The 13,793-nt window shown below is 41.2% G+C and overlaps 2 protein-coding genes across 3 annotated transcripts in view; one reads left to right on the forward strand and one right to left on the reverse strand.

Moving 5' to 3' along the window:
- The window catches only part of DYNLRB1 (dynein light chain roadblock-type 1), a 545,722-nt gene that overhangs the window by 490,925 nt on the left and 41,004 nt on the right, over positions 1-13,793 (forward strand). The gene's annotated exons all lie outside the window — the stretch shown is intronic.
- DLGAP4 (DLG associated protein 4) overlaps positions 1-13,793 on the reverse strand; it is a 132,603-nt gene that overhangs the window by 16,222 nt on the left and 102,588 nt on the right. The gene's annotated exons all lie outside the window — the stretch shown is intronic.

Here is a 13,793-nt window from a genome sequence, read left to right on the forward strand (position 1 = left end):
GCAAGCAGTGCTTGCTTCAGGGCTACAGTGGTTGTGAGGAAGCCTGCCATTTTGCTTTATATTTAAGGTCCTGATAAAAACACCTCTTGGTGTTTGAACCCATCAGTCGACAAGTTTCAGTCTCTTGACTAAGCTGGTACTCGTATCTAGAAAAGGAGAAATGCCATACAAGGATTCGGTCAGGCATCAGCCATATTCAGTTTGTTGATATTGATAAACAACCTCTTTGAAGATTAAAGCTCCAAGTCTGTTAATGGCCACCCACATTCTGGAGCTAGAATCACGAGGCATTCCGCATCCTTACCTTGCTGCGGAACTGAAAATAAACTCTGTAATATATTCCAGAGGTCAGCCAAGTTAGTCTGTCGCAGCAAATACAACAGAGCAGCCTGTAGCACCTTAAAACTTTATTATGGCATAAGCTTGTGTGAACTACAGTCCACTACAGATGCATTTGCCAGTTATTCTATAATTATCACTAAAGAAAGTTAGCATGTGATGAAGGACTCTAGACCACAAAAGCATTTGCCACAGTAATTTTTTTTACTACGAAGTGCAAACAAGTCTTTATCCTATAATACATACAGCTCACATATCAAATGGGCTTATCTAGAACAATGCTCATCAACAAGTTTCACATGGACCTCGATCTAAACCAACTCAAAAGCGCTGCATATGCTCCAAAGTTTGACGTTAGTGGAAGGCTTGTGTCTATTGCACGTGAGTTTACATGGCAAATGAATGGCAGGTGCCAGATTTCTTTAGTGGTAACTGCAGAATATTTGGTGCATCCATTCATCATTGACATGACAGTAGACATCTTCCTTCTCTTCTGGAGACTATATTAAAATTCCCTACAAAATTTTAGTACAAAAGCCAGTTTTCACTGGGAATGAACTTGCTGATTTTAGTGTTTTATGATTCCGAATGCTTTATATTTTAACAGGTGTGTTGTATTTAAAATGATTTTATCTCACTTTGTAAGACACCTTGAACATTTTAGGTGAAAAATGTGTGATATCTTACTGTTTGGTTTGTTTCTTTGACTTAAATCTTCAGGCCCACACTGGCCAACTGGTTGGCTGTGTTTGGATGTAACAATAAACTATGGTTTAGCTTTGCAGCAATGAGCCTGTGTGAGCGTCAGTCTTGCATCCCCCTCCCTTCTTTACCTCCAGCACAGCAGTGAGACTGAAAGCTTTTGCTTAGTATTATGCCTGAACCTGAACAAACCATGGTTAATCTTAACTAAGATTTACTGAAACAAGTCTGCTTCACAAGTTGCCTAGTGTCACTTAACCATAGTTAAGCATGTAAGAAGAGCCATGCTGGATCAGACAGAGGATCCATTTAGTCCAGCATTCTGTTCCGACAGTAGCCCACCAGTTACCTGTGGAAACCCACAAGTATGATGTGCTTGTAATAGCACCCTCCCACTCATGTTCCCCAGCAACTGGTATACACAGACATACTGCCTCTGATACTAGAGGTAGCATATAGCTATCACGAAGAGTAGCCACTGATCATCTTAACTATGGAGGATAAGGCTAACTACAGTTCGTCTAGGTTCAGACGCACTAAACTGTGGTTAATTTAAAAACAGAAGCAAAAGCTTCTGACCTCTTCCTTACTTCTGTTCAAGTGGAGGGGACAGGAAAAGCTTGCAAGCCCAAGGCTTACCTAGGCTCATTCCCATAATATAAAGGCATGTTTATTATTTTGCCTTTACTGCCTCTAAGTAATCTGTGTGCAGCCCTCTTAGTCTGGTTAATTTGATGAAATAGTCCAAATATTTGATGAAATAGTCCAAATATTTAAATACAAATATTTAAACTAGTACTAAAGGAAGATATAAGTAACTGGAGAGCATACTTATCCTTGTTTGTAAGACTCAGCTGAATGTGGGCAGTTGTACACCCTGCGCTATTGTGCACCCAATACTATCTGCCATGGCTTGCATTGGACGTTTATTCAACTAAAGAAAAACCACTAGTATTCTAAGGTTCCATATACACAAACAGGAGTAGCTGAATTACCACTCCCTCTAACAGCGAACTCATGTGGTGAGTGCCAACATAAATAGAGCCAAAACAGGACCATAGAGAAACAAGAGGGAAATAGCAGCATGCTCAGGGGAACCCCAAAGTTTGTAGAAGTAGAAGAAATCTTTTTTAAAAACTAAGGGGCAACCCACCCCAAAACACAGCCCAATAAGGATTGAGCATGCTCATGAGCTACAGAAATATTAAGTGTTAGTTGGGGGGGGGGGGGAGGAAGATGGGGATGGAGCAGGCCTGCCAGAAGAGGGCATGGCTGGCTGGCAGGAAAGCTGAACAGGAACAGCCCTGCAAGGAGACAGGATACACTGCAACTTTTTGTTGCAATCTCCATCTGTGACATATTTGAAACCAACATCTTTTACCTGTCCTGCTTTCGGCCACCACTAAAAGGTAGCCTTGAAATACTCCAAGAGCAGACATTACAGGGACTTTCCTGGGCAGTCTGGAGAATGAACATTGATTCTCCCCCTCAGTATTAATTCTGAACAAGTTCTGGGATTGAATGGTCAGGAATCTGAATAGGGAGGAGGAGGAAGTACTGCTCAAAAGCCTAATGGAGTTTTCACACATGTGAAAGTGGCCCTCCTCAGTCAGGTTTGTAATATGAATGTAAACATTGGCCAGACTGCTAATTTGAATTACAAAACCCCCATCAAATCTGGGGGAGGAGAGGGAATATAAATAGCAGAAGAGACTGGAAGGCTATTTAAGCCCTAGATGATGGTCTAGCGGAAACCAATAATAATTAGGAAGCTAGCAGTTATTCCCTCTGTACCTCCCAGAGGGAACAGCTATCTATGCAGAATAATTTGCTTCAGTCCCCCAAAGGAGATGAGATCACAAGGCTATCACAGAACAAGAAAAGCATTGAAATAAAGAGTTCTGCTAAATATCCATGTTTAGGAAGATCTATACACACCCACCCACACCAAGGTTAAGCCCCCAAAGTAACCAAATCTCCCTCCAGTATGAGCAAACTACAGCTGATCTAATTATCATTAATCTTTAGCTTTCAGATGAGCAACTATCCAAACTTCTATTTCACCCAAGTTCTAGATTAGGAGATTTCACCAAAGCAGCCAGCTAAAAAGGTAGTTCAAATAACTCGATGGCCTGATGCATGCCCTATTCAAGTGCAGATTATCTTAAAGAAAGGTAAATGTCTATCTCCTTCTGAAGAAATGATTACTATTCTTTCAAGTTGGGCAGAATTCACACTCAGGTCTGGTTAAGGGCACAACCCTTCACATGTTTAGACAGAAACAACTCCTACAACTCCCTGTATTCCTGAGCTAGTCATGGATTGCACCCTAAGAAGAGGGTGCTCATACTTTCTAGGAAATCGTTATGTACACACACGCACACTTCTTTTTATTTCTTGTAAAAACAAATACAAGTGATAAACATCTCTTCGGGGTAGGTTATTGGAATAAACCAAGCATCTTAATGAAGAACTTGCAGTGTTCTAAGAGAAAACTGAGCCTTATTCATGAAGAGCTAGCTAACCCATGGAGGGGACGCGGGACCGTGCCTCCTAACCCCTCCCCTCACATACCCCCACCACACCTCCAACATCCCTCATATCCACGTGGCTCCTTTCCTTTGACCTCCGCACATCTGATGAAAATCTGACAGGGGAGATGACGGTATTCGCCTCGACTCTTCAACATGATCAAGGGTCTTAACTGTGTAGAGCACGCAGAGCAGTATAGAAGGAGGTGTCCCACTGCAAATGGCCATGCTGAACACATGGGGGTTGGCAGGGGGAGTGCAGCTTTGCTTCCTCCTCCATGGGCAGAATGGACATATGGAGAAGGGCTTTGGTTATTATGTCATTAAGAATTTAGAAGCAAGATTAGTCTTATGTACACATAGAGGTCTATATAAGCGCAGCCACACCTCTCTTTAAACTAGATCTTCGGTGATGATGCCTAATAACATATTAAGGGCACAATCCTATGCATATTTAGACAGAAAAAAGTCCTACAACTCCCAGCCTGACACAGACAGCCATACGATTGTACCCTAAGCTGCCTTATACAGAAGGGGTTAGTCCATCTAGTCCAATATTGTCTATTCTGAGTTGCTGTGGCTTGCTAAGATCTCAGGCAAATGTCATGCCAAGCCTTGGCCATCCAACACCCTTGGACTGGGAGGTGCTGGGAGTGAAGCTGGGACATTTTCTGCATGCAAAGCAGGGGCCCTTCTGTTGAACTATAGACCCTCATCCATACAATACAAAATGAACTTTTAAAAACTGGAACAGAGAGTTCACATTAGATCTTTTAAAATCACAGATTTCCCTCAATGGTTCTTGGTGCCATGATGACAGAAGCTGTAAACATGTAGAAATCGTAAATCTCAATTCTTTGTGTTTCTTGATGGTTTAGACAAGCCTTTCCCAAGGGTGGCTGGGGAAAATGAGAGTTGTAGCCCAACACATTTGGAGGGCAGCAAGATTGGGGGAAGGCTGGTTTAGGCCAATATGGTACTGGGTGTACTCCAGCTTGAAGTAGGTCTTCCTTTTAAAATCTACAGAAGCAAGTTCCTTCTTTTTGATGCATGTGCTGTTTTAGTTTCCATAATTTTTCTGGTACCGTTAAGAAATCAGTATTTCATAAGTTGGCACCATCTACCTGAAACTATCAATTACTTCCAGACACACTTTGTTGCTTCCACTCTTGGCCATTACTCAATAGCTTGTTGGCAGCTGGCCAAGTTTATTTTTTAAAATATTTTTTTTGCATTAAGATGACTTTTTTTAAAAAATGATGTTAATATGAAATCGCTACCATCTAAAGATTTACAAAACAGCACTACAGCCATGGAGGTTGTGTGCATTTCACTTTTTAAAAAAATAGCTCCTCTTTCCCCACATAATGAGAGTTATATTTGCAGAGTTCTTATTTCTCAAAGCATTTTTATTGCAGCATAGAACAAGCTGGCAGCAGTACTTTAGTTTATATCTGAAAGGCTTGTTTGTTGAAAAGCATAACAACATTGCAGAGAGAGAAAAATGGGTTTTATATCTGGAGCCAAGAGTGTCAGCCAACTTATTGCTGAAAATTTGTTTACTTGAGAAACAAGAAATAAGAAATAACTCAGTCGCTCACAATCTAGAAAGATAAGACACTTTGTCATGACCAATGAAAGAAGGGATGAATGAGGTGCCAAAAGGATCTCAAATCTGAACAGAATTGTTTAATTCTAAACATTACCATAAAACCCCCTTGAGTTTGTAATGGGAAATCAACCCAATTAAAAGCGGAGTACTTGGATTTAACCCAGTCTAATCCCTTGGCGATGGACTCAAATCAGCATCAGTTCAAATATTCCAGTGGTGAACAGTGATGCTAGTGAAGTTCACAATAATTAGTTTCTATAATCTCACCCATTACATCTTATCATTAAAGATTCAAATATAGACAGAGACACCCACATGGAGAGTCCTCATGCTATATTTCTGCAGGCACAGGAGTCATTCCCAAAAAAAGGTTACACAGAAGATGTGATGGGATGTACCGATACTCTTGTACACAATACTGGAAAGGGAACATCTATAATACTTTGCATGTCTAGAGCTGATATCCAGAGTTCAAAAAAAGAAGACAGATTCATGCTGGAACAGGTAAAAAGAACAACTCAAATAATCACAGGGACAGAATAAGAGCTAAGCCTATTTATAGTAGGGATGATATGGCCTTTCTAGGAACCCGGGAACCTGCCATAATGAGTCAGATCATTGGTCCATTTAGCCCAGTACTGCCCTACCTGGAGATGCTGAGGACTGAACCTATAGAGCATTTGCTCTACTGCTGAGCTATGGCCACTTACGCAGAAAAGGCTAATAGAGAAGACAGAAGTTACTCATTCTTCCTGTGTAACATGCAGAATGGTAATTTGTGCATCTGGCAGGGGATGATTCACTCATATTTGTTAACAGAAGCCAATGACTTATCATTTGATCACACACAGCTGAGTATGTGAACTTACTTCAACCAACACTGTACTGTGTATGAATTGTTGCAATATTATTATACTTATTTACATCCCGCCTTTTGCCTTTTGATATGTCCAATGATATGAACTCCCTTGGCTGCGTTCGGACAACACAACAGTCAATGTTGGGTTAATAGTTAACTCCCCAATTGATTATCAAGGGGGTACTCCCCACACAACATGATTAATCTACCATGGTATGGATTAAGGCCAGGGTCAAGTTGATTATTAGTCAACAGTGTTTGATTGACACATCCCCCCTCTTCCCCCCCTCATCCTCCTACTAGTATCCCATCAGCCATTGTGAGTTCTGCTGGCTGAACTAACCAGTCGTTGACTATTTAACCCACTGTTGACTGTTTAAACCACCATCAATTATCGTGTCATCCGAACTCTGTCCTTATCACACATTACATTACACTTAAAACACAAGTCATTTCGTCTCCACATGTGTAGAACATACATAGCCACCCTTTTCTGTTATCTACACTACTAGTTTTAAGAAATGCCATTGACAAAGAAAGAAAGAGGGAAGCAAGCTACTTAACTTAAATAGCCACAGATTTAATATTAACAAGTTTTGGTTAGATTTTTTAAAAACAACATTAGGAGGTATGACACTCTGGGATCACTCTGGCAGCAAAATTACCTCTCTGGGTTAATATCAGAAACTGATATATTCAAGAAGAATATTGTGCAACTGCTTTTGAAAAAGCCATGGGAAAACTTCTATATGTATAAGGTTAGAATTCCAACTTAATCTTACAAATTAACTCCTGCATGACCAAGATGGCAGGCCCTGCTAATCTACCTGATATTTACCAGGTTAACTGTAGCCTTTGACCATACTCAAGTTTACCCATGCCAAACCCATTGACCTGAAAGCATCAAATGGAAAATATCCAATTAACACTTCTCATGTTCTCCCTGTCTGCATTCACATTCACATATGACACACAAAGACACTAAAGAGAGGTTCAAAGGAGCATTTGGGACTGAGATTTAAAACTGCCCAATGTAAACATTCAGAGCTAAGTAGATCTATACTTGTGAGTGGCACTCTTAACCAAGGTTTTTTTAAAAAACTATTTTGGGAATATGCACAAAATTGGGTTTAGATTTTTAGAAATATTTCCATGGCAATAGTTCATCTCTCAAAAGAAGTGTTTTATTGCTCACTATGGACCACAGGAGAGATTGTAACATTCTAAATTTAGGCAATGGAGAAAGAACATTGATTTCATTTCAGAATAACCTGGATTTCTCACTGAAGGAAAGATCTCTTTGCCTGAGCCTCCTACTAAGGCATGATTGATTTGAACACCTCGTCAAGTTATCTTTCAAGAACACTGACTATCCTCAATCTGTATGACAATTTTATAAAATGGGCCTCAAGGGAGCCACCATTTCCCAAAGCAGATCAATGAGATGCAGAATGGGTGAGTTTGTATTTATACAGGGCATAGCTGCAAATACGGCTTGTTTGTGATGTTAGAACTTCAAAACGAGGAATAGTAATAAGTATGTAGCCCAAAATACATCTATTCCCAATTATAGATGACAGCAGTTCCAGAAATTGTGATGACAGCACAGAGCATAGCTAATAAGATTCTGTAGGAAGAAGGAAAACACAGTTGGGGCTATATATAAGACTGGGGTGGATCCCAAGACCCTGTGGACAAAGTTGTGCACATGGTTCCTGCTAATAGAAAAAGGGGGATTACTGCCAACTTCCCCTCTCCACATCACCACCTATGCTGCGGAGGAGATTGTGTGTGTGCACAAATGACTGCAGGGGGAAATCAGTGAAAATCGCTTTCAACCTCCTTCTGTGATCAAAGGCCATTCCATTCATGGAAGGACTCCTTCTGTGAGCAGCAGGGTGCTTCTAGATCAAACCCATTATCCTTGGTTTAATCTTGTCCCCCTCCCAGCATCTCTCCCATTTCACCATTCCCAAATTGAAAGAAAGACTCAGAGAATTCCACGCAGCAGCTGTTAATAAAAATATAGGACACTCAGTTTTTTCATATCTAGTTTCCTCACTTTTCTACATAACCAATGCCATAATGTACCTTCCACCTTAAGATAATCAGCGACATTATCCCATTTTCTTGAGCAGGAGATCAGTCAATAGTGAAATGTCCAATTTCAATACCTTACCAAGTTTCTCTCTCTCCTTCCAGACAACAGATTTCATTTTCTTCTAGGAACTCCCACAATAATTACATCAGCATACAAAAGGCATTGACCTACATTCTGCCTCTCTGTTGCTAAGGACGATATCATGTTTCTAACAGCTAACTCTTATTTCAGTTACTTTGATTTCTTTTTCTGGAACGTCTATTTGTCACAGTTTTAATAAGAAAAAAATAGGGCAGTAGCTTATTATTTAGCACATTTCTAAGCCTACCTTTCTTCTGTCTTGGGACTCAAGGCAGCATACACGGAATTCCCAGGCAGTCTTCTATCCATGCACTGGTCAGACCCGGACCTGCTAAGCTTCAGCTAGGTCTTTATATCATGTGCCCTCAGACCATGCTCTATATTTCTATTTTCACCAGGTAAGAATTTGGGCCTCTCAAAAGGTGCATAGGATACACACAGAGCAACCACAATAAAACAGCAGCATTAGTAATGAGACAGATCAATTAAAACCTATTTGGAACAGGTGAGTTTTCATAGCCTGTTTAAATAATCAGGTAGGGGAAGGATCACATATCCCTGTGGAGGATGTTCCATATTGCAGGGGCCACCATTGAGAAGGCCCTGTCACTAGTGCTCGTGAATCTAAATGATCTTAAATAAGGCAGGCCAACAAGTAGGGCCACCAATGCAGGTCTTAAAAGCATGGGCAGGGTCATATGGGTACAGGTGGTCCTTCAAAGAACCTGGCACAAAACATTTAGAGGAGGCTTCCCCATCTTCGTGTAATCCAAAACATCTGAAGGGCACCAGGTTAGGGAATGATGATTTAGGACTTTAAAGGCCAAAACCAACATTTTGAACTGGGTGTACAAATGCACCAGTAACCAGGACCCATTAACAGAACTGTTATAATAGTCTGTCTAGTCCCAACGAGCACATGAGCAGCTGCATTCTGCACCAGCTGAAGTTTCCGGGTTGTCTTCAAAGGCAGCCTCAAATATAATCTAATTTGGATGTAACTAGTGGATGCATAACCAAGGTTAGATCTACTTTCCTTAGGTAGGATCGTGGCCTTGAGCCAGTATTAAACACTACTGCCATGAGTTAATAAATAAAATAAAATTGTCATCTCCGTTGAAGTGAATGGCAAAGCCCTCACAAGCAGGAGAACTTCATGTGCATTTCAAGGCCTCTGCAGCCATAGGAAATGGCTCGATGGGGGTGTGCCAAAGCATCCAACCAGCAGCCCCAACTTATTTAGCAGTTGCTGGATTGTGTTCCAAATGACTAGAGATGCGAGAATGACTGCTTGAATACTCCTCTGCACGAAATATGCCCAGCACATGCAGAACTAGCTGGCAAGATGAAGCCTAAGCCAGGATTGGGGTATATTGACCCTTCTTGAAACATGAAGCAGCTTGCGGCTCAGTATTTTTGCTGAGCCAACCACCAATCCTAACAGGCTAATCCATTTTTCCAAAAGCATTCCTAGTGATTGCGCAGCTAAGAGGCTACGTGTTCTGCAGTCCTTTTGTTACTGCTACAGACCAACTCTGGTTCTAGCCTGGAAATTCCCTTAACAAGACCATCCACAGAAACTATTACTTTCCCCCGGTTAAAGGCAGCTTCATGTCAACAGCGACTTTTCTTTCTTGCTCAAAAGTATTCAAAGATACAATTATATCCCAAATTTAAATATCAAGACACACCGTCAAGTTATTTCAGAAAAAAAGGTCTTAAAAACCTAGGACTCTGAATGATGTGGACCAGAAATCAAGAAATACTTGTTAATTAGTTGTCCGTGCAGACGGCAGCTCAATGGATATTTCCCTAAGTGGTAAAGGTGATATCTTACCAAAGATCAGCACATCGCAGAACTAAGCTTGAATATCTCAACCATTTAATCATAGAATCATAGAATAGCAGAGTTGGAAGGGGCCTACAAGGCCATAGAGTCCAACCCCCTGCTCAATGCAGGAATCCACTCTAAAGCATTGGTTTGTCTCCTCTCCCTGGCTCCAAAATAGCAGCAGGGAAAGAAACAGAAAATGTGTTGAACTATGCCAATGACGTGACAAAATTAATCCCTTCCGAGACCAGGCACCCTGTTTACTACCATGTTTGTGCTCTCGTAGACTGCAAAGAAATGAATGCATGCCTCTAACTTTTCCTCCATCACTGCTTACACACACCAATGTGATCCTTTAATTCACAGCAGCAATGAACTGGCTCTGCCCCAACCATGAGTCACCCTAAGCACAGGATGAAAGAAGCTTTGCTTGGATGCCCAGAGAGCAAAAGAAAAGCTGTTGGAGGGAACTGAAGGTTGGAGCAGTTACCAAGAAGCTATAATCACTCACTCAATGACCTCCTCTATTCAGCTCATTCAGATGTCCTCTAAGTTAAGCATTTCAGTCAGGACAGTGTATAGTCTGTATTCGCCCCCTCCTCTCCCCCAACCATGGACAGCCACAAGGTATATCAAAATTCTGAAACCAGCATACAATTGTGGAAATCAACTTTGTACAATTAAACAAGTTTGTGCAATTAACCAAAAGTAGTGCGATAAAAAAAAAGGAAAGGAGGGGAAGAAATGAAAAGAAAAGGGAAGAAATGCAATCTCTTTACCCAGCAGGATTGTGGCGGCAGAGGGTTAACTTCTAAATAAAATGTTAAGAGGTTCAGGGTCGATAGGAAGGCAAGCCCTCTTCTCTAAGCAGACTTAAGGCAGGGGGAAAGGGATTCGCAGAAAGGAGGCTATTTTTCACTGCACATCTACAGATCTGTGCAGCTGTGAATAACCATACAATTTGCATTCCTGCACAACTGCAAAGGTGCATATGCAGTTGCTGGTCTTTTAAAAAAAGCAGCCTGAAATGGAAAAATTACCTCCAAAAGTCCTCCTACGTCTTCCAAAATTACAACATTATGCACTGTTGTATGGCCTTAGATCATGTTATAAACACAGCAGATACTGCACTGTGTTCACAGACATGTGCCCATAGAGCAGCAATTGCATTTGAAAAAATACCGGCACAGCAGACAAAAGGGGCTCCAGTGCAGGTAATTTTACCTGCCTGAGCTTTTGCTTAAGCAGAGCTTCCTTTCCCTCACCTCCAGCAGGGAAAAGGAGAGAGAGAAAAAGAGACAAATGAGGACAGCCAAAAGCAGAAGAGTTCATGAGTCAGCTTCTAGGAAATAGCCTTACATTGATTTAGCCCCTGCTTCCCAGCAGCTGGGGAGAAAATGTGAAAACAAATGGGTTATCTTTTGGGACAAGCTTTAGGTACCTATCCATTGTCATTTTTATGTATGATGTGTTCTGGGCATGCACAATTTATTGCTGTTGCTATGCTGTGTTTAAAGATATTCATTAGTCTCTGGAGTAGACTATACACTATTTAGCTATTCTCACATTCTTTATTGTATTTGCATTTGGGACAGTTCTTAGGTGCCTTGGTTGGGCCATGCTGGTTGGGGCTGATGGGAACTGTAGGTCAATACATTTAGAAGGCACCCAGGTTGCCTTCTAAAAACTTAAAGGACACCAATCTGTTCTCCAATTCTTCAGAGGAAACAAGCCCATCCTGGTCAATTTTGCTGGTAAAAAAGGTTGAAGATGGGTATCCTTTGCCTCCTATGTTTCAAGTTTGTACTTGATTGAAAGTGATTGAAAGTTTTTTTAAGGTACACCCTGGTACCTTAAAAAAAAAGGTCCTCAAGCAAAAGCTATATGCTGATCAAGGACCGCAACAGAATTTAGGTATGCATAAAGTTTGCATTCCAGAGAAATGACCAAACATTCTGAGAGCGTTTCCCTCCTTACCTGAAAACTTGGGAAAGGAAGACAATGACAGGTACTCCAGCACAGAACAAGCCAAGGCACAGATGGGATGGCATGTTGGCTGGGAAACAGGTGTAGCCATAGGCTGGTATTGAAGGGGTCTATAGCACCAGCTAGAAACAAATATCCCATTTTGAAACAACCCATACGACTTCCCTGTTTAGAGCCTTAAAAAAATACATCTCAGATTGAAGTAACGTTGTGAAGGAGGTGTAAGAGGGGGATTGAGCCATCAAGGTTCTATACTTTCAGAACGTAAGTCATATTTACTAATGTTATACAATATAGGGCAATATCTAATGGTGCTATTCTGCAAACTCACAAAGTGCTGGTGGAGCTCTACCAAATATTTCAGTTATGTAAGTGGTTGCGCATTATGCTTGCACAAACAGTTGTGCAAGCATGATGCACAACCAGCTGCACATCCAGTTACGCATTATGTTTGCACAAACGTAACTTTAATTGGATTCTCCTCTTGCACATAGTATCGAACCTAGTTTCAACCAGCACAATGTCATTTGACTTAGTTTGATACTGCCCATAGTGCCTACAAGACTTAACCAAAAGATTTGGCACAGTTACTGCTACAGCATTATGTAAACAGCTGTCTGCATCCATATGACTTCCAGTTTATCATCAGCTAAACAAACCACACCTTGTATCCACAAGACCAGCAGCACGCCGCAGCTAACACCTACATCAGTGATAGAGAACAATGCAATAGTGTCTTTTACAAGGAAAAATAGGGGAAATTCTGCAGAACAACACTCTCTTCATTCAAGCGGTACAAAAACAAATGCCCCACACAGACATTGGTGGAGACAATCATCTGTTCCACTGGAAGCTTGTTGTTAAACAACATAATGACCAGAATTCAGGGGACAAAGGGACAAGGATACAAAACAGCTCATCTGCAAGTCAGGGCAACTGCACCTAGCTGAGTGGCAGCTGAAGCAACACCTATCAAGGCTGGGAGATGCAATACAGGCAGCTGTTACAGCACTGCAATATTTCCAGTCCATGCACCACTTTGTTTAATGCAGCCCAGGCTGGAAAGGGCATCTAACACACAGTCACATGAGGAGATAACACTGAATGGATACACACTATAATATAAGAAGGTGGCAGGTTGAATGTTCGTTCGCAAGAGACTGAAAAAAGCATCAGCTTGAATGCAAAAGCAACTATAGAACAATTCTTGTACAGAAAAGGCCAGAAAGGGATTTTTTTTCTATTTGCAAAAGTTCACAGTGTTTTATAGTTTAGCAAATCAACATTAATAATTTTAGCCAGCTCAAGTTTTATTTCAAGGGTGGAATATATATGATCAATAAATAGTAATTTGTGGTTAATGTGAGACATTTTGATGGTTACCGCAGACATGAAACACTGAGCTACAACACCTTATGTTGGAGTGGGGGCTTGTGCCCCCATAAGTTCTTGGACTGCGACTCCTATCAGACATAGTCAACACAGCCAATGCTGAGGGCCAATGGGAGTTGCAATACAACAGCACCTGGAGGGTCACAAGTAGCTCCCCTCTCCCCGCCCTTAAATAAAGGTAGTCATTTCCTACAGTACCGTATTTCTTTGATTTTAAGACACACTTCCCCCCCCATATAAACATCTCTAAAAATGGGGTGTGTCTTAGAATCGCAGGTGCGTTTATTATTTCTTAGAATCAAAGCTTTTTTTCTGTTGGTGGTACTGAAATTAGTGTGCGTCTTACAATCGATGGTGTC

Source organism: Elgaria multicarinata, chromosome 1 (assembly GCF_023053635.1).
Source record: "Elgaria multicarinata webbii isolate HBS135686 ecotype San Diego chromosome 1, rElgMul1.1.pri, whole genome shotgun sequence".
NCBI lineage: Eukaryota > Metazoa > Chordata > Lepidosauria > Squamata > Anguidae > Elgaria > Elgaria multicarinata.